General features: G+C 38.2%; 23 non-coding genes across 23 annotated transcripts; all 23 read right to left on the reverse strand.

The window, feature by feature from the left end:
- Positions 1-1639: 1639 nt before the first annotated feature.
- Positions 1640-1729, reverse strand: trnar-ucu (transfer RNA arginine (anticodon UCU)). Its single transcript is given in 2 exon segments — positions 1640-1675; positions 1693-1729. It is a non-coding gene; the product is annotated as a tRNA-Arg (tRNA).
- A 236-nt stretch (positions 1730-1965) lies between these two features.
- On the reverse strand, positions 1966-2039 carry trnat-agu (transfer RNA threonine (anticodon AGU)). The gene has a single exon. It is a non-coding gene; the product is annotated as a tRNA-Thr (tRNA).
- A 474-nt stretch (positions 2040-2513) lies between these two features.
- trnar-ucu (transfer RNA arginine (anticodon UCU)) lies at positions 2514-2603 on the reverse strand. Its single transcript is given in 2 exon segments — positions 2514-2549; positions 2567-2603. It is a non-coding gene; the product is annotated as a tRNA-Arg (tRNA).
- Positions 2604-3433: 830 nt separating this feature from the next.
- On the reverse strand, positions 3434-3523 carry trnar-ucu (transfer RNA arginine (anticodon UCU)). Its single transcript is given in 2 exon segments — positions 3434-3469; positions 3487-3523. It is a non-coding gene; the product is annotated as a tRNA-Arg (tRNA).
- A 236-nt stretch (positions 3524-3759) lies between these two features.
- Positions 3760-3833, reverse strand: trnat-agu (transfer RNA threonine (anticodon AGU)). The gene has a single exon. It is a non-coding gene; the product is annotated as a tRNA-Thr (tRNA).
- Positions 3834-5280: 1447 nt separating this feature from the next.
- On the reverse strand, positions 5281-5370 carry trnar-ucu (transfer RNA arginine (anticodon UCU)). The gene is given in 2 exon segments: positions 5281-5316; positions 5334-5370. It is a non-coding gene; the product is annotated as a tRNA-Arg (tRNA).
- Positions 5371-6154: 784 nt separating this feature from the next.
- On the reverse strand, positions 6155-6244 carry trnar-ucu (transfer RNA arginine (anticodon UCU)). The gene is given in 2 exon segments: positions 6155-6190; positions 6208-6244. It is a non-coding gene; the product is annotated as a tRNA-Arg (tRNA).
- An 830-nt stretch (positions 6245-7074) lies between these two features.
- Positions 7075-7164, reverse strand: trnar-ucu (transfer RNA arginine (anticodon UCU)). Its single transcript is given in 2 exon segments — positions 7075-7110; positions 7128-7164. It is a non-coding gene; the product is annotated as a tRNA-Arg (tRNA).
- Positions 7165-7400: 236 nt separating this feature from the next.
- trnat-agu (transfer RNA threonine (anticodon AGU)) lies at positions 7401-7474 on the reverse strand. Its single transcript has one exon. It is a non-coding gene; the product is annotated as a tRNA-Thr (tRNA).
- Positions 7475-8921: 1447 nt separating this feature from the next.
- On the reverse strand, positions 8922-9011 carry trnar-ucu (transfer RNA arginine (anticodon UCU)). Its single transcript is given in 2 exon segments — positions 8922-8957; positions 8975-9011. It is a non-coding gene; the product is annotated as a tRNA-Arg (tRNA).
- Positions 9012-11048: 2037 nt separating this feature from the next.
- trnat-agu (transfer RNA threonine (anticodon AGU)) lies at positions 11049-11122 on the reverse strand. The gene has a single exon. It is a non-coding gene; the product is annotated as a tRNA-Thr (tRNA).
- A 523-nt stretch (positions 11123-11645) lies between these two features.
- Positions 11646-11735, reverse strand: trnar-ucu (transfer RNA arginine (anticodon UCU)). The gene is given in 2 exon segments: positions 11646-11681; positions 11699-11735. It is a non-coding gene; the product is annotated as a tRNA-Arg (tRNA).
- Positions 11736-13442: 1707 nt separating this feature from the next.
- trnar-ucu (transfer RNA arginine (anticodon UCU)) lies at positions 13443-13532 on the reverse strand. The gene is given in 2 exon segments: positions 13443-13478; positions 13496-13532. It is a non-coding gene; the product is annotated as a tRNA-Arg (tRNA).
- Positions 13533-13768: 236 nt separating this feature from the next.
- On the reverse strand, positions 13769-13842 carry trnat-agu (transfer RNA threonine (anticodon AGU)). Its single transcript has one exon. It is a non-coding gene; the product is annotated as a tRNA-Thr (tRNA).
- A 1447-nt stretch (positions 13843-15289) lies between these two features.
- trnar-ucu (transfer RNA arginine (anticodon UCU)) lies at positions 15290-15379 on the reverse strand. The gene is given in 2 exon segments: positions 15290-15325; positions 15343-15379. It is a non-coding gene; the product is annotated as a tRNA-Arg (tRNA).
- A 1707-nt stretch (positions 15380-17086) lies between these two features.
- trnar-ucu (transfer RNA arginine (anticodon UCU)) lies at positions 17087-17176 on the reverse strand. The gene is given in 2 exon segments: positions 17087-17122; positions 17140-17176. It is a non-coding gene; the product is annotated as a tRNA-Arg (tRNA).
- Positions 17177-17412: 236 nt separating this feature from the next.
- Positions 17413-17486, reverse strand: trnat-agu (transfer RNA threonine (anticodon AGU)). Its single transcript has one exon. It is a non-coding gene; the product is annotated as a tRNA-Thr (tRNA).
- A 1450-nt stretch (positions 17487-18936) lies between these two features.
- trnar-ucu (transfer RNA arginine (anticodon UCU)) lies at positions 18937-19026 on the reverse strand. The gene is given in 2 exon segments: positions 18937-18972; positions 18990-19026. It is a non-coding gene; the product is annotated as a tRNA-Arg (tRNA).
- Positions 19027-19262: 236 nt separating this feature from the next.
- Positions 19263-19336, reverse strand: trnat-agu (transfer RNA threonine (anticodon AGU)). The gene has a single exon. It is a non-coding gene; the product is annotated as a tRNA-Thr (tRNA).
- Positions 19337-19859: 523 nt separating this feature from the next.
- trnar-ucu (transfer RNA arginine (anticodon UCU)) lies at positions 19860-19949 on the reverse strand. Its single transcript is given in 2 exon segments — positions 19860-19895; positions 19913-19949. It is a non-coding gene; the product is annotated as a tRNA-Arg (tRNA).
- A 1707-nt stretch (positions 19950-21656) lies between these two features.
- On the reverse strand, positions 21657-21746 carry trnar-ucu (transfer RNA arginine (anticodon UCU)). The gene is given in 2 exon segments: positions 21657-21692; positions 21710-21746. It is a non-coding gene; the product is annotated as a tRNA-Arg (tRNA).
- A 1110-nt stretch (positions 21747-22856) lies between these two features.
- trnat-agu (transfer RNA threonine (anticodon AGU)) lies at positions 22857-22930 on the reverse strand. Its single transcript has one exon. It is a non-coding gene; the product is annotated as a tRNA-Thr (tRNA).
- Positions 22931-24380: 1450 nt separating this feature from the next.
- On the reverse strand, positions 24381-24470 carry trnar-ucu (transfer RNA arginine (anticodon UCU)). The gene is given in 2 exon segments: positions 24381-24416; positions 24434-24470. It is a non-coding gene; the product is annotated as a tRNA-Arg (tRNA).
- Between the last annotated feature and the right edge of the window lie 343 nt (positions 24471-24813).

A 24813-nucleotide genomic window follows, 5' to 3' on the forward strand; every position in this document is an offset into this window, starting at 1 on the left:
AGTTGCTAGTACTCGGACATCACGAAGCGCTGTTGATTCTGATTGGGTTGTTATGCTCTGCATACTGTTAGTCATAGTCTGACGCCAATAAAAAGGGTTGATTTACTCATTGTAGCAGTTACTGATTAAAGATTACCCAAGGAAAATGCACTGTTGGGATTCAAGCCCAGGATCTCCTGTGTACTAGACAGGCACTACAACCAACTAAGCCACTGCGCCCTACCTGAAAGGTAATCTATATCAATACAATATAGCTTCAGGCAAATTCAAAAACATTCTCTTGCATACAAACTTCACACAGACAGAAAAAACAACTTCCCTGAATAGGAACCTCTGCATTTTCCAGAAACAAAAAACATCACATGTACATATACATGTACAGAGTAGGAGACCTGGTCACACAGAATGTACACACAAAAGCTTAGCATCTTTTGTTTAGCCTTCAGGTTCCATTTAAACATCTTTTAATGGATCAGCAAACATCATTCTGATTCAGAAAAGGCTAAAATCCAAAATTTCAAACTGCTTCCTCTCACTTTTCACAAATACATGCAGAATCTTCTGCAGCACAAATATGTTCCAATACCCCAACATCAAACAGAATATTTCTGAAAGTTTGAAATTGCTATTAATTAGGTAAAAAGACTAGACCAAATCTTGCAAATAAAAGTAAAAAAAGGTAGTAGACAGAGCTATAAAGAAGAGGAAACACTCTCGACTCTGGTGGGACTCAAACCCACAACCTTTGAATTGCTCCAGCTATTTATCTAGAAGTCCAATGTGCTATCCATTGCATCACAGAGGCTAGTTTATGAAATGGGTTCCTTGGCCAACCTTCCTATAAAATAACAGTAGTGCTGCTAATATTTGAGGCAAATAATGAATTTACTATGCATATGTAAATCCCAGTGGTCTGATGATTATCTGCAGGTCTAAGCAAACACCAATGCTCTGCATACTGTTAGTCATAGTCTGACGTCAATAAAAAAAAGGGTTGATTTACTCATTGTAGCAGTTACTGATTAAAGATTACCCAAGGAAAAAGCACCGCTGGGATTCAAACGCAGAACCTCCTGTTTACTAGACAGGCGGTACAACCAACTAAGCCACGGCGCCGTACCTGACTGGTCTTCTATATCAATACAATATAGCTTCAGGCAAACTCAAAAACATTCTCTTGCATACAAACTTCACACAGACAGCTAAAACAACTTCCCTGATTAGGAACCTCTGCATTTTCCAGAAACAAATAACATCAACTCTGAAAGCTTGTCTCAATTGCTTAAACCTATCATATACATGTACAGAGTACTAGACCTTGTCACGCAGAATGTACACACAAAACTTAGCATCTTTTGTTTACCCTTCAGGTTCCGTTTAAACATCTTTTAATGGATCAGTAAACATCATTCTGATTCAGAAAAGGCTAAAATCCTACATTTCAAACTGCTTCATCTCACTTTTCACAAATACATGCAGAATCTTCTGCAGCACAAATATGTTCCAATACCCCAACATCAAACAGAATATTTCTGAAAGTTTGAAATTGCTATTAATTAGGTAAAAAGACTAGAGAAAATCTTGCAAATAAAAGTACAAAAAGGTAGTAGACAGAGCTATAAAGAAGAGGAAACACTCTCGACTCTGGTGGGACTCGATCCCACAACCTTTGAATTGCTCCAGCTATTTATCTAGAAGTCCAATGCGCTATCCATTGCGCCACAGAGCCCAGGTGAGGAAACGGGTTCCTTGGCCAACCTTCCTATAAAATAACAGTAGTGCTGCTAATATTTGAGGCAAATAATAAATTTACTATGCATATGTAAATCCCAGTGGTCTGATGATTATCTGCAAGTCTAAGCACACACCAAAGCTCTGCATACTGTTAGTCATAGTCTGACGCCAATAAAAAAAGGGTTGATTTACTCATTGTAGCAGTTACTGATTAAAGATTACCCAAGGAAAAGGCACCGCTGGGATTCGAACCCAGGATCTCCTGTTTACTAGACAGGCGCTATAACCAACTAAGCCACGGCGCCCTACATGACTGGTTTTCTATATCAATACAATGTAGCTTCAAGCAAACTCAAAAACATTCTCTTGCATACAAACTTCACACAGACAGCAAAAACAACTTCCCTGATTAGGAACCTCTGCATTTTCCAGAAACAAATAACATCAACTCTGAAAGCTTGTCACGCAGAATGTACACACAAAACTTAGCATCTTTTGTTTACCCTTCAGGTTCCGTTTAAACATCTTTTAATGGATCAGTAAACATCATTCTGATTCAGAAAAGGCTAAAATCCTACATTTCAAACTGCTTCATCTCACTTTTCACAAATACATGCAGAATCTTCTGCAGCACAAATATGTTCCAATACCCCAACATCAAACAGAATATTTCTGAAAGTTTGAAATTGCTATTAATTAGGTAAAAAGACTAGAGAAAATCTTGCAAATAAAAGTACAAAAAGGTAGTAGACAGAGTTATAAAGAAGAGGAAACACTCTCGACTCTGGTGGGAGTCGAACCCACAACCTTTGAATTGCTCCAGCTATTTATCTAGAAGTCCAATGCGCTATCCATTGTGCCACAGAGCCCAGGTGAAGAAACTAGTTCCTTGGCCAACCTTCCTATAAAATAACAGTAGTGCTGCTAATATTTGAGGCAAATAATGAATTTACTACGCATATGTAAATCCCAGTGGTCTGATGATTATCTGCAAGTCTAAGCACACAACAAAGCTCTGCATACTGTTAGTCATAGTCTGACGCCAATAAAAAAAGAGTTGATTTACTCATTGTAGCAGTTACTGATTAAAGATTACCCAAGGAAAAGGCACCGCTGGGAATACAACCCAGGACCTCCTGTTTACTAGACAGGCGCTATAACCAACTAAGCCACGGCGCCCTACCTGACTGGTTTTCTATATCAACACAATATAGCCTCAGGCAAACTCAAAAACATTCTCTTGCATACAAACTTCACACAGACAGCAAAAACAACTTCCCTGATTAGGAACCTCTGCATTTTCCAGAAACAAATAACATCAACTCTGAAAGCTTGTCTCAATTGCTTAAACCTATCATATACATGTACAGAGTACTAGACCTTGTCACGCAGAATGTACACACAAAACTTAGCATCTTTTGTTTACCCTTCAGGTTCTGTTTAAACATCTTTTAATGGATCAGTAAACATCATTCTGATTCAGAAAAGGCTAAAATCCTACATTTCAAACTGCTTCATCTCACTTTTCACAAATACATGCAGAATCTTCTGCAGCACAAATATGTTCCAATACCCCATCAAACAGAATATTTCTGAAAGTTTGAAATTGCTATTAATTAGGTAAAAAGACTAGAGAAAATCTTGCAAATAAAAGTACAAAAAGGTAGTAGACAGAGCTATAAAGAAGAGGAAACACTCTCGACTCTGGTGGGACTCGATCCCACAACCTTTGAATTGCTCCAGCTATTTATCTAGAAGTCCAATGCGCTATCCATTGCGCCACAGAGCCCAGGTGAAGAAACGGGTTCCTTGGCCAACCTTCCTATAAAATAACAGTAGTGCTGCTAATATTTGAGGCAAATAATAAATTTACTATGCATATGTAAATCCCAGTGGTCTGATGATTATCTGCAAGTCTAAGCACACACCAAAGCTCTGCATACTGTTAGTCATAGTCTGACGCCAATAAAAAAAGGGTTGATTTACTCATTGTAGCAGTTACTGATTAAAGATTACCCAAGGAAAAGGCACCGCTGGGATTCGAACCCAGGATCTCCTGTTTACTAGACAGGCGCTATAACCAACTAAGCCACGGCGCCCTACATGACTGGTTTTCTATATCAATACAATGTAGCTTCAGGCAAACTCAAAAACATTCTCTTGCATACAAACTTTACACAGACAGCAAAAACAACTTCCCTGATTAGGAACCTCTGCATTTTCCAGAAACAAATAACATCAACTCTGAAAGCTTGTCTCAATTGCTTAAACCTATCATATACATGTACAGAGTACTAGACCTTGTCACGCAGAATGTACACACAAAACTTAGCATCTTTTGTTTACCCTTCAGGTTCCGTTTAAACATCTTTTAATGGATCAGTAAACATCATTCTGATTCAGAAAAGGCTAAAATCCAACATTTCAAACTGCTTCATCTCACTTTTCACAAATACATGCAGAAACTTCTGCAGCACAAATATGTTTCAATACCCCAACATCAAACAGAATATTTCTGAAAGTTTGAAATTGCTATTAATTAGGTAAAAAGACTAGAGAAAATCTTGCAAATAAAAGTACAAAAAGGTAGTAGACAGAGCTATAAAGAAGAGGAAACACTCTCGACTCTGGTGGGACTCAAACCCACAACCTTTGAATTGCTCCAGCTATTTATCTAGAAGTCCAATGTGCTATCCATTGCATCACAGAGGCTAGTTTATGAAATGGGTTCCTTGGCCAACCTTCCTATAAAATAACAGTAGTGCTGCTAATATTTGAGGCAAATAATGAATTTACTATGCATATGTAAATCCCAGTGGTCTGATGATTATCTGCAGGTCTAAGCAAACACCAATGCTCTGCATACTGTTAGTCATAGTCTGACGTCAATAAAAAAAAGGGTTGATTTACTCATTGTAGCAGTTACTGATTAAAGATTACCCAAGGAAAAAGCACCGCTGGGATTCAAACGCAGAACCTCCTGTTTACTAGACAGGCGGTACAACCAACTAAGCCACGGCGCCGTACCTGACTGGTCTTCTATATCAATACAATATAGCTTCAGGCAAACTCAAAAACATTCTCTTGCATACAAACTTCACACAGACAGCTAAAACAACTTCCCTGATTAGGAACCTCTGCATTTTCCAGAAACAAATAACATCAACTCTGAAAGCTTGTCTCAATTGCTTAAACCTATCATATACATGTACAGAGTACTAGACCTTGTCACGCAGAATGTACACACAAAACTTAGCATCTTTTGTTTACCCTTCAGGTTCTGTTTAAACATCTTTTAATGGATCAGCAAACATCATTCTGATTCAGAAAAGGCTAAAATCCTACATTTCAAACTGCTTCATCTCACTTTTCACAAATACATGCAGAATCTTCTGCAGCACAAATATGTTCCAATACCCCAACATCAAACAGAATATTTCTGAAAGTTTGAAATTGCTATTAATTAGGTAAAAAGACTAGAGAAAATCTTGCAAATAAAAGTACAAAAAGGTAGTAGACAGAGCTATAAAGAAGAGGAAACACTCTCGACTCTGGTGGGACTCGATCCCACAACCTTTGAATTGCTCCAGCTATTTATCTAGAAGTCCAATGCGCTATCCATTGCGCCACAGAGCCCAGGTGAGGAAACGGGTTCCTTGGCCAACCTTCCTATAAAATAACAGTAGTGCTGCTAATATTTGAGGCAAATAATAAATTTACTATGCATATGTAAATCCCAGTGGTCTGATGATTATCTGCAAGTCTAAGCACACACCAAAGCTCTGCATACTGTTAGTCATAGTCTGACGCCAATAAAAAAAGGGTTGATTTACTCATTGTAGCAGTTACTGATTAAAGATTACCCAAGGAAAAGGTACCGCTGGGATTCGAACCCAGGATCTCCTGTTTACTAGACAGGCGCTATAACCAACTAAGCCACGGCGCCCTACATGACTGGTTTTCTATATCAATACAATGTAGCTTCAAGCAAACTCAAAAACATTCTCTTGCATACAAACTTCACACAGACAGCAAAAACAACTTCCCTGATTAGGAACCTCTGCATTTTCCAGAAACAAATAACATCAACTCTGAAAGCTTGTCACGCAGAATGTACACACAAAACTTAGCATCTTTTGTTTACCCTTCAGGTTCCGTTTAAACATCTTTTAATGGATCAGTAAACATCATTCTGATTCAGAAAAGGCTAAAATCCTACATTTCAAACTGCTTCATCTCACTTTTCACAAATACATGCAGAATCTTCTGCAGCACAAATATGTTCCAATACCCCAACATCAAACAGAATATTTCTGAAAGTTTGAAATTGCTATTAATTAGGTAAAAAGACTAGAGAAAATCTTGCAAATAAAAGTACAAAAAGGTAGTAGACAGAGTTATAAAGAAGAGGAAACACTCTCGACTCTGGTGGGAGTCGAACCCACAACCTTTGAATTGCTCCAGCTATTTATCTAGAAGTCCAATGCGCTATCCATTGTGCCACAGAGCCCAGGTGAAGAAACTAGTTCCTTGGCCAACCTTCCTATAAAATAACAGTAGTGCTGCTAATATTTGAGGCAAATAATGAATTTACTACGCATATGTAAATCCCAGTGGTCTGATGATTATCTGCAAGTCTAAGCACACAACAAAGCTCTGCATACTGTTAGTCATAGTCTGACGCCAATAAAAAAAGAGTTGATTTACTCATTGTAGCAGTTACTGATTAAAGATTACCCAAGGAAAAGGCACCGCTGGGAATACAACCCAGGACCTCCTGTTTACTAGACAGGCGCTATAACCAACTAAGCCACGGCGCCCTACCTGACTGGTTTTCTATATCAACACAATATAGCTTCAGGCAAACTCAAAAACATTCTCTTGCATACAAACTTCACACAGACAGCAAAAACAACTTCCCTGATTAGGAACCTCTGCATTTTCCAGAAACAAATAACATCAACTCTGAAAGCTTGTCTCAATTGCTTAAACCTATCATATACATGTACAGAGTACTAGACCTTGTCACGCAGAATGTACACACAAAACTTAGCATCTTTTGTTTACCCTTCAGGTTCTGTTTAAACATCTTTTAATGGATCAGTAAACATCATTCTGATTCAGAAAAGGCTAAAATCCTACATTTCAAACTGCTTCATCTCACTTTTCACAAATACATGCAGAATCTTCTGCAGCACAAATATGTTCCAATACCCCATCAAACAGAATATTTCTGAAAGTTTGAAATTGCTATTAATTAGGTAAAAAGACTAGAGAAAATCTTGCAAATAAAAGTACAAAAAGGTAGTAGACAGAGCTATAAAGAAGAGGAAACACTCTCGACTCTGGTGGGACTCGATCCCACAACCTTTGAATTGCTCCAGCTATTTATCTAGAAGTCCAATGCGCTATCCATTGCGCCACAGAGCCCAGGTGAAGAAACGGGTTCCTTGGCCAACCTTCCTATAAAATAACAGTAGTGCTGCTAATATTTGAGGCAAATAATAAATTTACTATGCATATGTAAATCCCAGTGGTCTGATGATTATCTGCAAGTCTAAGCACACACCAAAGCTCTGCATACTGTTAGTCATAGTCTGACGCCAATAAAAAAAGGGTTGATTTACTCATTGTAGCAGTTACTGATTAAAGATTACCCAAGGAAAAGGCACCGCTGGGATTCGAACCCAGGATCTCCTGTTTACTAGACAGGCGCTATAACCAACTAAGCCACGGCGCCCTACATGACTGGTTTTCTATATCAATACAATGTAGCTTCAGGCAAACTCAAAAACATTCTCTTGCATACAAACTTTACACAGACAGCAAAAACAACTTCCCTGATTAGGAACCTCTGCATTTTCCAGAAACAAATAACATCAACTCTGAAAGCTTGTCTCAATTGCTTAAACCTATCATATACATGTACAGAGTACTAGACCTTGTCACGCAGAATGTACACACAAAACTTAGCATCTTTTGTTTACCCTTCAGGTTCCGTTTAAACATCTTTTAATGGATCAGTAAACATCATTCTGATTCAGAAAAGGCTAAAATCCAACATTTCAAACTGCTTCATCTCACTTTTCACAAATACATGCAGAAACTTCTGCAGCACAAATATGTTTCAATACCCCAACATCAAACAGAATATTTCTGAAAGTTTGAAATTGCTATTAATTAGGTAAAAAGACTAGAGAAAATCTTGCAAATAAAAGTACAAAAAGGTAGTAGACAGAGCTATAAAGAAGAGGAAACACTCTCGACTCTGGTGGGACTCAAACCCACAACCTTTGAATTGCTCCAGCTATTTATCTAGAAGTCCAATGTGCTATCCATTGCATCACAGAGGCTAGTTTATGAAATGGGTTCCTTGGCCAACCTTCCTATAAAATAACAGTAGTGCTGCTAATATTTGAGGCAAATAATGAATTTACTATGCATATGTAAATCCCAGTGGTCTGATGATTATCTGCAGGTCTAAGCAAACACCAATGCTCTGCATACTGTTAGTCATAGTCTGACGTCAATAAAAAAAAGGGTTGATTTACTCATTGTAGCAGTTACTGATTAAAGATTACCCAAGGAAAAAGCACCGCTGGGATTCAAACGCAGAACCTCCTGTTTACTAGACAGGCGGTACAACCAACTAAGCCACGGCGCCGTACCTGACTGGTCTTCTATATCAATACAATATAGCTTCAGGCAAACTCAAAAACATTCTCTTGCATACAAACTTCACACAGACAGCTAAAACAACTTCCCTGATTAGGAACCTCTGCATTTTCCAGAAACAAATAACATCAACTCTGAAAGCTTGTCTCAATTGCTTAAACCTATCATATACATGTACAGAGTACTAGACCTTGTCACGCAGAATGTACACACAAAACTTAGCATCTTTTGTTTACCCTTCAGGTTCTGTTTAAACATCTTTTAATGGATCAGCAAACATCATTCTGATTCAGAAAAGGCTAAAATCCTACATTTCAAACTGCTTCATCTCACTTTTCACAAATACATGCAGAATCTTCTGCAGCACAAATATGTTCCAATACCCCAACATCAAACAGAATATTTCTGAAAGTTTGAAATTGCTATTAATTAGGTAAAAAGACTAGAGAAAATCTTGCAAATAAAAGTACAAAAAGGTAGTAGACAGAGCTATAAAGAAGAGGAAACACTCTCGACTCTGGTGGGACTCGATCCCACAACCTTTGAATTGCTCCAGCTATTTATCTAGAAGTCCAATGCGCTATCCATTGCGCCACAGAGCCCAGGTGAGGAAACGGGTTCCTTGGCCAACCTTCCTATAAAATAACAGTAGTGCTGCTAATATTTGAGGCAAATAATAAATTTACTATGCATATGTAAATCCCAGTGGTCTGATGATTATCTGCAAGTCTAAGCACACACCAAAGCTCTGCATACTGTTAGTCATAGTCTGACGCCAATAAAAAAAGGGTTGATTTACTCATTGTAGCAGTTACTGATTAAAGATTACCCAAGGAAAAGGCACCGCTGGGATTCCAAGCCAGGATCTCCTGTTTACTAGACAGGCGGTACAACCAACTAAGCCACGGCACCCTACCTGACTGGTTTTCTATATCAACACAATATAGCTTCAGGCAAACTCAAAAACATTCTCTTGCATACAAACTTCACACAGACAGCAAAAACAACTTCCCTGATTAGGAACCTCTGCATTTTCCAGAAACAAATAACATCAACTCTGAAAGCTTGTCACGCAGAATGTACACACAAAACTTAGCATCTTTTGTTTACCCTTCAGGTTCCGTTTAAACATCTTTTAATGGATCAGTAAACATCATTCTGATTCAGAAAAGGCTAAAATCCAACATTTCAAACTGCTTCATCTCACTTTTCACAAATACATGCAGAATCTTCTGCAGCACAAATATGTTCCAATACCCCAACATCAAACAGAATATTTCTGAAAGTTTGAAATTGCTATTAATTAGGTAAAAAGACTAGAGAAAATCTTGCAAATAAAAGTACAAAAAGGTAGTAGACAGAGCTATAAAGAAGAGGAAACACTCTCGACTCTGGTGGGACTCGAACCCACAACCTTTGAATTGCTCCAGCTATTTATCTAGAAGTCCAATGAGCTATCCATTGCGCCACAGAGCCCAGGTGAAGAAACTGGTTCCTTGGCCAACCTTCCTATAAAATAACAGTAGTGCTGCTAATATTTGAGGCAAATAATAAATTTACTATGCATATGTAAATCCCAGTGGTCTGATGATTATCTGCAAGTCTAAGCACACACCAAAGCTCTGCATACTGTTAGTCATAGTCTGACGCCAATAAAAAAAGGGTTGATTTACTCATTGTAGCAGTTACTGATTAAAGATTACCCAAGGAAAAGGCACCGCTGGGATTCGAACCCAGGATCTCCAGTTTACTAGACAGGCGCTATAACCAACTAAGCCACGGCACCCTACCTGACTGATTTTCTATATCAACACAATATAGCTTGAGGCAAACTCAAAAACATTCTCTTGCATACAAACTTTACACAGACAGCAAAAAAAAAAAACTTCCCTGATTAGGAACCTCTGCATTTTCCAGAAACAAATAACATCAACTCTGAAAGCTTGTCTCAATTGCTTAAACCTATCATATACATGTACAGAGTACTAGACCTTGTCACGCAGAATGTACACACAAAACTTAGCATCTTTTGTTTACCCTTCAGGTTCTGTTTAAACATCTTTTAATGGATCAGCAAACATCATTCTGATTCAGAAAAGGCTAAAATCCTACATTTCAAACTGCTTCATCTCACTTTTCACAAATACATGCAGAATCTTCTGCAGCACAAATATGTTCCAATACCCCAACATCAAACAGAATATTTCTGAAAGTTTGAAATTGCTATTAATTAGGTAAAAAGACTAGAGAAAATCTTGCAAATAAAAGTACAAAAAGGTAGTAGACAGAGCTATAAAGAAGAGGAAACACTCTCGACTCTGGTGGGACTCGATCCCACAACCTTTGAATTGCTCCAGCTATTTATCTAGAAGTCCAATGCGCTATCCATTGCGCCACAGAACCCAGGTGAGGAAACGGGTTCCTTGGCCAACCTTCCTATAAAATAACAGTAGTGCTGCTAATATTTGAGGCAAATAATAAATTTACTATGCATATGTAAATCCCAGTGGTCTGATGATTATCTGCAAGTCTAAGCACACACCAAAGCTCTGCATACTGTTAGTCATAGTCTGACGCCAATAAAAAAAGGGTTGATTTACTCATTGTAGCAGTTACTGATTAAAGATTACCCAAGGAAAAGGCACCGCTGGGATTCGAACCCAGGATCTCCTGTTTACTAGACAGGCGCTATAACCAACTAAGCCACGGCGCCCTACATGACTGGTTTTCTATATCAATACAATGTAGCTTCAAGCAAACTCAAAAACATTCTCTTGCATACAAACTTTACACAGACAGCAAAAACAACTTCCCTGATTAGGAACCTCTGCATTTTCCAGAAACAAATAACATCAACTCTGAAAGCTTGTCTCAATTGCTTAAACCTATCATATACATGTACAGAGTACTAGACCTTGTCACGCAGAATGTACACACAAAACTTAGCATCTTTTGTTTACCCTTCAGGTTCTGTTTAAACATCTTTTAATGGATCAGCAAACATCATTCTGATTCAGAAAAGGCTAAAATCCTACATTTCAAACTGCTTCATCTCACTTTTCACAAATACATGCAGAATCTTCTGCAGCACAAATATGTTCCAATACCCCAACATCAAACAGAATATTTCTGAAAGTTTGAAATTGCTATTAATTAGGTAAAAAGACTAGAGAAAATCTTGCAAATAAAAGTACAAAAAGGTAGTAGACAGAGCTATAAAGAAGAGGAAACACTCTCGACTCTGGTGGGACTCGAACCCACAACCTTTGAATTGCTCCAGCTATTTATCTAGAAGTCCAATGCGCTATCCATTGCGCCACAGAGCCCAGGTGAAGAAACGGGTTCCTTGGCCAACCTTCCTATAAAATAACAGCAGTGCTGCTAATATTTGAGGCAAATAATAAATTTACTATGCATATGTAAATCCCAGTGGTCTGATGATTATCTGCAAGTCTAAGCACACACCAAAGCTCTGCATACTGTTAGCCATAGTCTGACGCCAATAAAAAAAGGGTTGATTTACTCATTGTAGCAGTTACTGATTAAAGATTACCCAAGGAAAAGGCACCGCTGGGATTCCAAGCCAGGATCTCCTGTTTACTAGACAGGCGGTACAACCAACTAAGCCACGGCACCCTACCTGACTGGTTTTCTATATCAACACAATATAGCTTCAGGCAAACTCAAAAACATTCTCTTGCATACAAACTTCACACAGACAGCAAAAACAACTTCCCTGATTAGGAACCTCTGCATTTTCCAGAAACAAATAACATCAACTCTGAAAGCTTGTCACGCAGAATGTACACACAAAACTTAGCATCTTTTGTTTACCCTTCAGGTTCCGTTTAAACATCTTTTAATGGATCAGTAAACATCATTCTGATTCAGAAAAGGCTAAAATCCAACATTTCAAACTGCTTCATCTCACTTTTCACAAATACATGCAGAATCTTCTGCAGCACAAATATGTTCCAATACCCCAACATCAAACAGAATATTTCTGAAAGTTTGAAATTGCTATTAATTAGGTAAAAAGACTAGAGAAAATCTTGCAAATAAAAGTACAAAAAGGTAGTAGACAGAGTTATAAAGAAGAGGAAACACTCTCGACTCTGGTGGGAGTCGAACCCACAACCTTTGAATTGCTCCAGCTATTTATCTAGAAGTCCAATGCGCTATCCATTGTGCCACAGAGCCCAGGTGAAGAAACTAGTTCCTTGGCCAACCTTCCTATAAAATAACAGTAGTGCTGCTAATATTTGAGGCAAATAATGAATTTACTACGCATATGTAAATCCCAGTGGTCTGATGATTATCTGCAAGTCTAAGCACACAACAAAGCTCTGCATACTGTTAGTCATAGTCTGACGCCAATAAAAAAAGAGTTGATTTACTCATTGTAGCAGTTACTGATTAAAGATTACCCAAGGAAAAGGCACCGCTGGGAATACAACCCAGGACCTCCTGTTTACTAGACAGGCGCTATAACCAACTAAGCCACGGCGCCCTACCTGACTGGTTTTCTATATCAACACAATATAGCTTCAGGCAAACTCAAAAACATTCTCTTGCATACAAACTTCACACAGACAGCAAAAACAACTTCCCTGATTAGGAACCTCTGCATTTTCCAGAAACAAATAACATCAACTCTGAAAGCTTGTCTCAATTGCTTAAACCTATCATATACATGTACAGAGTACTAGACCTTGTCACGCAGAATGTACACACAAAACTTAGCATCTTTTGTTTACCCTTCAGGTTCTGTTTAAACATCTTTTAATGGATCAGTAAACATCATTCTGATTCAGAAAAGGCTAAAATCCTACATTTCAAACTGCTTCATCTCACTTTTCACAAATACATGCAGAATCTTCTGCAGCACAAATATGTTCCAATACCCCAACATCAAACAGAATATTTCTGAAAGTTTGAAATTGCTATTAATTAGGTAAAAAGACTAGAGAAAATCTTGCAAATAAAAGTACAAAAAGGTAGTAGACAGAGCTATAAAGAAGAGGAAACACTCTCGACTCTGGTGGGACTCGATCCCACAACCTTTGAATTGCTCCAGCTATTTATCTAGAAGTCCAATGCGCTATCCATTGCGCCACAGAGCCCAGGTGAAGAAACGGGTTCCTTGGCCAACCTTCCTATAAAATAACAGTAGTGCTGCTAATATTTGAGGCAAATAATAAATTTACTATGCATATGTAAATCCCAGTGGTCTGATGATTATCTGCAAGTCTAAGCACACACCAAAGCTCTGCATACTGTTAGTCATAGTCTGACGCCAATAAAAAAAGGGTTGATTTACTCATTGTAGCAGTTACTGATTAAAGATTACCCAAGGAAAAGGCACCGCTGGGATTCGAACCCAGGATCTCCTGTTTACTAGACAGGCGCTATAACCAACTAAGCCATGGCGCCCTACATGACTGGTTTTCTATATCAATACAATGTAGCTTCAGGCAAACTCAAAAACATTCTCTTGCATACAAACTTTACACAGACAGCAAAAACAACTTCCCTGATTAGGAACCTCTGCATTTTCCAGAAACAAATAACATCAACTCTAAAAGCTTGTCTCAATTGCTTAAACCTATCATATACATGTACAGAGTACTAGACCTTGTCACGCAGAATGTACACACAAAACTTAGCATCTTTTGTTTACCCTTCAGGTTCCGTTTAAACATCTTTTAATGGATCAGTAAACATCATTCTGATTCAGAAAAGGCTAAAATCCAACATTTCAAACTGCTTCATCTCACTTTTCACAAATACATGCAGAAACTTCTGCAGCACAAATATGTTTCAATACCCCAACATCAAACAGAATATTTCTGAAAGTTTGAAATTGCTATTAATTAGGTAAAAAGACTAGAGAAAATCTTGCAAATAAAAGTACAAAAAGGTAGTAGACAGAGCTATAAAGAAGAGGAAACACTCTCGACTCTGGTGGGACTCAAACCCACAACCTTTGAATTGCTCCAGCTATTTATCTAGAAGTCCAATGTGCTATCCATTGCATCACAGAGGCTAGTTTATGAAATGGGTTCCTTGGCCAACCTTCCTATAAAATAACAGTAGTGCTGCTAATATTTGAGGCAAATAATGAATTTACTATGCATATGTAAATCCCAGTGGTCTGATGATTATCTGCAGGTCTAAGCAAACACCAATGCTCTGCATACTGTTAGTCATAGTCTGACGTCAATAAAAAAAAGGGTTGATTTACTCATTGTAGCAGTTACTGATTAAAGATTACCCAAGGAAAAAGCACCGCTGGGATTCAAACGCAGAACCTCCTGTTTACTAGACAGGCGGTACAACCAACTAAGCCACGGCGCCGTACCTGACTGGTCTTCTATATCAATACAATATAGCTTCAGGCAAACTCAAAAACATTCTCTTGCATACAAACTTCACACAGACAGCTAAAACAACTTCCCTGATTAGGAACCTCTGCATTTTCCAGAAACAAATAACATCAACTCTGAAAGCTTGTCTCAATTGCTTAAACCTATCATATACATGTACAGAGTACTAGACCTTGTCACGCAGAATGTACACACAAAACTTAGCATCTTTTGTTTACCCTTCAGGTTCTGTTTAAACATCTTTTAATGGATCAGCAAACATCATTCTGATTCAGAAAAGGCTAAAATCCTACATTTCAAACTGCTTCATCTCACTTTTCACAAATACATGCAGAATCTTCTGCAGCACAAATATGTTCCAATACCCCAACATCAAACAGAATATTTCTGAAAGTTTGAAATTGCTATTAATTAGGTAAAAAGACTAGAGAAAATCTTGCAAATAAAAGTACAAAAAGGTAGTAGACAGAGCTATAAAGAAGAGGAAACACTCTCGACTCTGGTGGGACTCGATCCCACAACCTTTGAATTGCTCCAGCTATTTATCTAGAAGTCCAATGCGCTATCCATTGCGCCACAGAGCCCAGGTGAGGAAACGGGTTCCTTGGCCAACCTTCCTATAAAATAACAGTAGTGCTGCTAATATTTGAGGCAAATAATAAATTTACTATGCATATGTAAATCCCAGTGGTCTGATGATTATCTGCAAGTCTAAGCACACACCAAAGCTCTGCATACTGTTAGTCATAGTCTGACGCCAATAAAAAAAGGGTTGATTTACTCATTGTAGCAGTTACTGATTAAAGATTACCCAAGGAAAAGGCACCGCTGGGATTCCAAGCCAGGATCTCCTGTTTACTAGACAGGCGGTACAACCAACTAAGCCACGGCACCCTACCTGACTGGTTTTCTATATCAACACAATATAGCTTCAGGCAAACTCAAAAACATTCTCTTGCATACAAACTTCACACAGACAGCAAAAACAACTTCCCTGATTAGGAACCTCTGCATTTTCCAGAAACAAATAACATCAACTCTGAAAGCTTGTCACGCAGAATGTACACACAAAACTTAGCATCTTTTGTTTACCCTTCAGGTTCCGTTTAAACATCTTTTAATGGATCAGTAAACATCATTCTGATTCAGAAAAGGCTAAAATCCTACATTTCAAACTGCTTCATCTCACTTTTCACAAATACATGCAGAATCTTCTGCAGCACAAATATGTTCCAATACCCCAACATCAAACAGAATATTTCTGAAAGTTTGAAATTGCTATTAATTAGGTAAAAAGACTAGAGAAAATCTTGCAAATAAAAGTACAAAAAGGTAGTAGACAGAGTTATAAAGAAGAGGAAACACTCTCGACTCTGGTGGGAGTCGAACCCACAACCTTTGAATTGCTCCAGCTATTTATCTAGAAGTCCAATGCGCTATCCATTGTGCCACAGAGCCCAGGTGAAGAAACTAGTTCCTTGGCCAACCTTCCTATAAAATAACAGTAGTGCTGCTAATATTTGAGGCAAATAATGAATTTACTACGCATATGTAAATCCCAGTGGTCTGATGATTATCTGCAAGTCTAAGCACACAACAAAGCTCTGCATACTGTTAGTCATAGTCTGACGCCAATAAAAAAAGAGTTGATTTACTCATTGTAGCAGTTACTGATTAAAGATTACCCAAGGAAAAGGCACCGCTGGGAATACAACCCAGGACCTCCTGTTTACTAGACAGGCGCTATAACCAACTAAGCCACGGCGCCCTACCTGACTGGTTTTCTATATCAACACAATATAGCTTCAGGCAAACTCAAAAACATTCTCTTGCATACAAACTTCACACAGACAGCAAAAACAACTTCCCTGATTAGGAACCTCTGCATTTTCCAGAAACAAATAACATCAACTCTGAAAGCTTGTCTCAATTGCTTAAACCTATCATATACATGTACAGAGTACTAGACCTTGTCACGCAGAATGTACACACAAAACTTAGCATCTTTTGTTTACCCTTCAGGTTCTGTTTAAACATCTTTTAATGGATCAGTAAACATCATTCTGATTCAGAAAAGGCTAAAATCCTACATTTCAAACTGCTTCATCTCACTTTTCACAAATACATGCAGAATCTTCTGCAGCACAAATATGTTCCAATACCCCAACATCAAACAGAATATTTCTGAAAGTTTGAAATTGCTATTAATTAGGTAAAAAGACTAGAGAAAATCTTGCAAATAAAAGTACAAAAAGGTAGTAGACAGAGCTATAAAGAAGATGAAACACTCTCGACTCTGGTGGGACTCGATCCCACAACCTTTGAATTGCTCCAGCTATTTATCTAGAAGTCCAATGCGCTATCCATTGCGCCACAGAGCCCAGGTGAAGAAACGGGTTCCTTGGCCAACCTTCCTATAAAATAACAGTAGTGCTGCTAATATTTGAGGCAAATAATAAATTTACTATGCATATGTAAATCCCAGTGGTCTGATGATTATCTGCAAGTCTAAGCACACACCAAAGCTCTGCATACTGTTAGTCATAGTCTGACGCCAATAAAAAAAGGGTTGATTTACTCATTGTAGCAGTTACTGATTAAAGATTACCCAAGGAAAAGGCACCGCTGGGATTCGAACCCAGGATCTCCTGTTTACTAGACAGGCGCTATAACCAACTAAGCCACGGCGCCCTACATGACTGGTTTTCTATATCAATACAATGTAGCTTCAGGCAAACTCAAAAACATTCTCTTGCATACAAACTTTACACAGACAGCAAAAACAACTTCCCTGATTAGGAACCTCTGCATTTTCCAGAAACAAATAACATCAACTCTGAAAGCTTGTCTCAATTGCTTAAACCTATCATATACATGTACAGAGTACTAGACCTTGTCACGCAGAATGTACACACAATACTTAGCATCTTTTGTTTACCCTTCAGGTTCCGTTTAAACATCTTTTAATGGATCAGTAAACATCATTCTGATTCAGAAAAGGCTAAAATCCAACATTTCAAACTGCTTCATCTCACTTTTCACAAATACATGCAGAATCTTCTGCAGCACAAATATGTTCCAATACCCCAACATCAAACAGAATATTTCTGAAAGTTTGAAATTGCTATTAATTAGGTAAAAAGACTAGAGAAAATCTTGCAAATAAAAGTACAAAAAGGTAGTAGACAGAGCTATAAAGAAGAGGAAACACTCTCGACTCTGGTGGGACTCGAACCCACAACCTTTGAATTGCTCCAGCTATTTATCTAGAAGTCCAATGAGCTATCCATTGCGCCACAGAGCCCAGGTGAAGAAACTGGTTCCTTGGCCAACCTTCCTATAAAATAACAGTAGTGCTGCTAATATTTGAGGCAAATAATAAATTTACTATGCATATGTAAATCCCAGTGGTCTGATGATTATCTGCAAGTCTAAGCACACACCAAAGCTCTGCATACTGTTAGTCATAGTCTGACGCCAATAAAAAAAGGGTTGATTTACTCATTGTAGCAGTTACTGATTAAAGATTACCCAAGGAAAAGGCACCGCTGGGATTCGAACCCAGGATCTCCAGTTTACTAGACAGGCGCTATAACCAACTAAGCCACGGCACCCTACCTGACTGATTTTCTATATCAACACAATATAGCTTGAGGCAAACTCAAAAACATTCTCTTGCATACAAACTTTACACAGACAGCAAAAAAAAAAAACTTCCCTGATTAGGAACCTCTGCATTTTCCAGAAACAAATAACATCAACTCTGAAAGCTTGTCTCAATTGCTTAAACCTATCATATACATGTACAGAGTACTAGACCTTGTCACGCAGAATGTACACACAAAACTTAGCATCTTTTGTTTACCCTTCAGGTTCTGTTTAAACATCTTTTAATGGATCAGCAAACATCATTCTGATTCAGAAAAGGCTAAAATCCTACATTTCAAACTGCTTCATCTCACTTTTCACAAATACATGCAGAATCTTCTGCAGCACAAATATGTTCCAATACCCCAACATCAAACAGAATATTTCTGAAAGTTTGAAATTGCTATTAATTAGGTAAAAAGACTAGAGAAAATCTTGCAAATAAAAGTACAAAAAGGTAGTAGACAGAGCTATAAAGAAGAGGAAACACTCTCGACTCTGGTGGGACTCGATCCCACAACCTTTGAATTGCTCCAGCTATTTATCTAGAAGTCCAATGCGCTATCCATTGCGCCACAGAGCCCAGGTGAGGAAACGGGTTCCTTGGCCAACCTTCCTATAAAATAACAGTAGTGCTGCTAATATTTGAGGCAAATAATAAATTTACTATGCATATGTAAATCCCAGTGGTCTGATGATTATCTGCAAGTCTAAGCACACACCAAAGCTCTGCATACTGTTAGTCATAGTCTGACGCCAATAAAAAAAGGGTTGATTTACTCATTGTAGCAGTTACTGATTAAAGATTACCCAAGGAAAAGGCACCGCTGGGATTCGAACCCAGGATCTCCTGTTTACTAGACAGGCGCTATAACCAACTAAGCCACGGCGCCCTACATGACTGGTTTTCTATATCAATACAATGTAGCTTCAAGCAAACTCAAAAACATTCTCTTGCATACAAACTTTACACAGACAGCAAAAACAACTTCCCTGATTAGGAACCTCTGCATTTTCCAGAAACAAATAACATCAACTCTGAAAGCTTGTCTCAATTGCTTAAACCTATCATATACATGTACAGAGTACTAGACCTTGTCACGCAGAATGTACACACAAAACTTAGCATCTTTTGTTTACCCTTCAGGTTCTGTTTAAACATCTTTTAATGGATCAGCAAACATCATTCTGATTCAGAAAAGGCTAAAATCCTACATTTCAAACTGCTTCATCTCACTTTTCACAAATACATGCAGAATCTTCTGCAGCACAAATATGTTCCAATACCCCAACATCAAACAGAATATTTCTGAAAGTTTGAAATTGCTATTAATTAGGTAAAAAGACTAGAGAAAATCTTGCAAATAAAAGTACAAAAAGGTAGTAGACAGAGCTATAAAGAAGAGGAAACACTCTCGACTCTGGTGGGACTCGAACCCACAACCTTTGAATTGCTCCAGCTATTTATCTAGAAGTCCAATGCGCTATCCATTGCGCCACAGAGCCCAGGTGAAGAAACGGGTTCCTTGGCCAACCTTCCTATAAAATAACAGCAGTGCTGCTAATATTTGAGGCAAATAATAAATTTACTATGCATATGTAAATCCCAGTGGTCTGATGATTATCTGCAAGTCTAAGCACACACCAAAGCTCTGCATACTGTTAGCCATAGTCTGACGCCAATAAAAAAAGGGTTGATTTACTCATTGTAGCAGTTACTGATTAAAGATTACCCAAGGAAAAGGCACCGCTGGGATTCCAAGCCAGGATCTCCTGTTTACTAGACAGGCGGTACAACCAACTAAGCCACGGCACCCTACCTGACTGGTTTTCTATATCAACACAATATAGCTTCAGGCAAACTCAAAAACATTCTCTTGCATACAAACTTCACACAGACAGCAAAAACAACTTCCCTGATTAGGAACCTCTGCATTTTCCAGAAACAAATAACATCAACTCTGAAAGCTTGTCACGCAGAATGTACACACAAAACTTAGCATCTTTTGTTTACCCTTCAGGTTCCGTTTAAACATCTTTTAATGGATCAGTAAACATCATTCTGATTCAGAAAAGGCTAAAATCCAACATTTCAAACTGCTTCATCTCACTTTTCACAAATACATGCAGAATCTTCTGCAGCACAAATATGTTCCAATACCCCAACATCAAACAGAATATTTCTGAAAGTTTGAAATTGCTATTAATTAGGTAAAAAGACTAGAGAAAATCTTGCAAATAAAAGTACAAAAAGGTAGTAGACAGAGTTATAAAGAAGAGGAAACACTCTCGACTCTGGTGGGAGTCGAACCCACAACCTTTGAATTGCTCCAGCTATTTATCTAGAAGTCCAATGCGCTATCCATTGTGCCACAGAGCCCAGGTGAAGAAACTAGTTCCTTGGCCAACCTTCCTATAAAATAACAGTAGTGCTGCTAATATTTGAGGCAAATAATGAATTTACTACGCATATGTAAATCCCAGTGGTCTGATGATTATCTGCAAGTCTAAGCACACAACAAAGCTCTGCATACTGTTAGTCATAGTCTGACGCCAATAAAAAAAGAGTTGATTTACTCATTGTAGCAGTTACTGATTAAAGATTACCCAAGGAAAAGGCACCGCTGGGAATACAACCCAGGACCTCCTGTTTACTAGACAGGCGCTATAACCAACTAAGCCACGGCGCCCTACCTGACTGGTTTTCTATATCAACACAATATAGCTTCAGGCAAACTCAAAAACATTCTCTTGCATACAAACTTCACACAGACAGCAAAAACAACTTCCCTGATTAGGAACCTCTGCATTTTCCAGAAACAAATAACATCAACTCTGAAAGCTTGTCTCAATTGCTTAAACCTATCATATACATGTACAGAGTACTAGACCTTGTCACGCAGAATGTACACACAAAACTTAGCATCTTTTGTTTACCCTTCAGGTTCTGTTTAAACATCTTTTAATGGATCAGCAAACATCATTCTGATTCAGAAAAGGCTAAAATCCTACATTTCAAACTGCTTCATCTCACTTTTCACAAATACATGCAGAATCTTCTGCAGCACAAATATGTTCCAATACCCCAACATCAAACAGAATATTTCTGAAAGTTTGAAATTGCTATTAATTAGGTAAAAAGACTAGAGAAAATCTTGCAAATAAAAGTACAAAAAGGTAGTAGACAGAGCTATAAAGAAGAGGAAACACTCTCGACTCTGGTGGGACTCGAACCCACAACCTTTGAATTGCTCCAGCTATTTATCTAGAAGTCCAATGCGCTATCCATTGCGCCACAGAGCCCAGGTGAAGAAACGGGTTCCTTGGCCAACCTTCCTATAAAATAACAGCAGTGCTGCTAATATTTGAGGCAAATAATAAATTTACTATGCATATGTAAATCCCAGTGGTCTGATGATTATCTGCAAGTCTAAGCACACACCAAAGCTCTGCATACTGTTAGCCATAGTCTGACGCCAATAAAAAAAGGGTTGATTTACTCATTGTAGCAGTTACTGATTAAAGATTACCCAAGGAAAAGGCACCGCTGGGATTCCAAGCCAGGATCTCCTGTTTACTAGACAGGCGGTACAACCAACTAAGCCACGGCACCCTACCTGACTGGTTTTCTATATCAACACAATATAGCTTCAGGCAAACTCAAAAACATTCTCTTGCATACAAACTTCACACAGACAGCAAAAACAACTTCCCTGATTAGGAACCTCTGCATTTTCCAGAAACAAATAACATCAACTCTGAAAGCTTGTCACGCAGAATGTACACACAAAACTTAGCATCTTTTGTTTACCCTTCAGGTTCCGTTTAAACATCTTTTAATGGATCAGTAAACATCATTCTGATTCAGAAAAGGCTAAAATCCAACATTTCAAACTGCTTCATCTCACTTTTCACAAATACATGCAGAATCTTCTGCAGCACAAATATGTTCCAATACCCCAACATCAAACAGAATATTTCTGAAAGTTTGAAATTGCTATTAATTAGGTAAAAAGACTAGAGAAAATCTTGCAAATAAAAGTACAAAAAGGTAGTAGACAGAGTTATAAAGAAGAGGAAACACTCTCGACTCTGGTGGGAGTCGAACCCACAACCTTTGAATTGCTCCAGCTATTTATCTAGAAGTCCAATGCGCTATCCATTGTGCCACAGAGCCCAGGTGAAGAAACTAGTTCCTTGGCCAACCTTCCTATAAAATAACAGTAGTGCTGCTAATATTTGAGGCAAATAATAAATTTACTATGCATATGTAAATCCCAGTGGTCTGATGATTATCTGCAAGTCTAAGCACACACCAAAGCTCTGCATACTGTTAGTCATAGTCTGACGCCAATAAAAAAAGGGTTGATTTACTCATTGTAGCAGTTACTGATTAAAGATTACCCAAGGAAAAGGCACCGCTGGGATTCGAACCCAGGATCTCCTGTTTACTAGACAGGCGCTATTACCAACTAAGCCACGGCGCCCTACATGACTGGTTTTCTATATCAATACAATGTAGCTTCAGGCAAACTCAAAAACATTCTCTTGCATACAAACTTTACACAGACAGCAAAAACAACTTCCCTGATTAGGAACCTCTGCATTTTCCAGAAACAAATAACATCAACTCTGAAAGCTTGTCTCAATTGCTTAAACCTATCATATACATGTACAGAGTACTAGACCTTGTCACGCAGAATGTACACACAAAACTTAGCATCTTTTGTTTACCCTTCAGGTTCCGTTTAAACATCTTTTAATGGATCAGTAAACATCATTCTGATTCAGAAAAGGCTAAAATCCAACATTTCAAACTGCTTCATCTCACTTTTCACAAATACATGCAGAATCTTCTGCAGCACAAATATGTTCCAATACCCCAACATCAAACAGAATATTTCTGAAAGTTTGAAATTGCTATTAATTAGGTAAAAAGACTAGAGAAAATCTTGCAAATAAAAGTACAAAAAGGTAGTAGACAGAGCTATAAAGAAGAGGAAACACTCTCGACTCTGGTGGGACTCGAACTCACAACCTTTGAATTGCTCCAGCTATTTATCTAGAAGTCCAATGAGCTATCCATTGCGCCACAGAGCCCAGGTGAAGAAACTGGTTCCTTGGCCAACCTTCCTATAAAATAACAGTAGTGCTGCTAATATTTGAGGCAAATAATAAATTTACTATGCATATGTAAATCCCAGTGGTCTGATGATTATCTGCAAGTCTAAGCACACACCAAAGCTCTGCATACTGTTAGTCATAGTCTGACGCCAATAAAAAAAGGGTTGATTTACTCATTGTAGCAGTTACTGATTAAAGATTACCCAAGGAAAAGGCACCGCTGGGATTCGAACCCAGGATCTCCAGTTTACTAGACAGGCGCTATAACCAACTAAGCCACGGCACCCTACCTGACTGATTTTCTATATCAACACAATATAGCTTGAGGCAAACTCAAAAACATTCTCTTGCATACAAACTTTACACAGACAGCAAAAAAAAAAAACTTCCCTGATTAGGAACCTCTGCATTTTCCAGAAACAAATAACATCAACTCTGAAAGCTTGTCTCAATTGCTTAAACCTATCATATACATGTACAGAGTACTAGACCTTGTCACGCAGAATGTACACACAAAACTTAGCATCTTTTGTTTACCCTTCAGGTTCTGTTTAAACATCTTTTAATGGATCAGCAAACATCATTCTGATTCAGAAAAGGCTAAAATCCTACATTTCAAACTGCTTCATCTCACTTTTCACAAATACATGCAGAATCTTCTGCAGCACAAATATGTTCCAATACCCCAACATCAAACAGAATATTTCTGAAAGTTTGAAATTGCTATTAATTAGGTAAAAAGACTAGAGAAAATCTTGCAAATAAAAGTACAAAAAGGTAGTAGACAGAGCTATAAAGAAGAGGAAACACTCTCGACTCTGGTGGGACTCGATCCCACAACCTTTGAATTGCTCCAGCTATTTATCTAGAAGTCCAATGCGCTATCCATTGCGCCACAGAGCCCAGGTGAAGAAACGGGTTCCTTGGTTAACCTTCCTATAAAATAACAGTAGTGCTGCTAATATTTGAGGCAAATAATAAATTTACTATGCATATGTAAATCCCAGTGGTCTGATGATTATCTGCAAGTCTAAGCACACACCAAAGCTCTGCATACTGTTAGTCATAGTCTGACACCAATAAAAAAGGGTTGATTTACTCATTGTAGCAGTTACTGATTAAAGATTACCAAAGGAAAAGGCACCGCTGGGATTCGAACCCAGGATCTACTGTTTACTAGACAGGCGCTTGTTGTGTTGACTTGTCGTTCAGAGTCAGACATTAACCACACACGATTATGGAACAG

Source organism: Salminus brasiliensis, chromosome 4, assembly GCF_030463535.1.
Source record: "Salminus brasiliensis chromosome 4, fSalBra1.hap2, whole genome shotgun sequence".
Classification (NCBI taxonomy): Eukaryota; Metazoa; Chordata; class Actinopteri; order Characiformes; family Bryconidae; genus Salminus; species Salminus brasiliensis.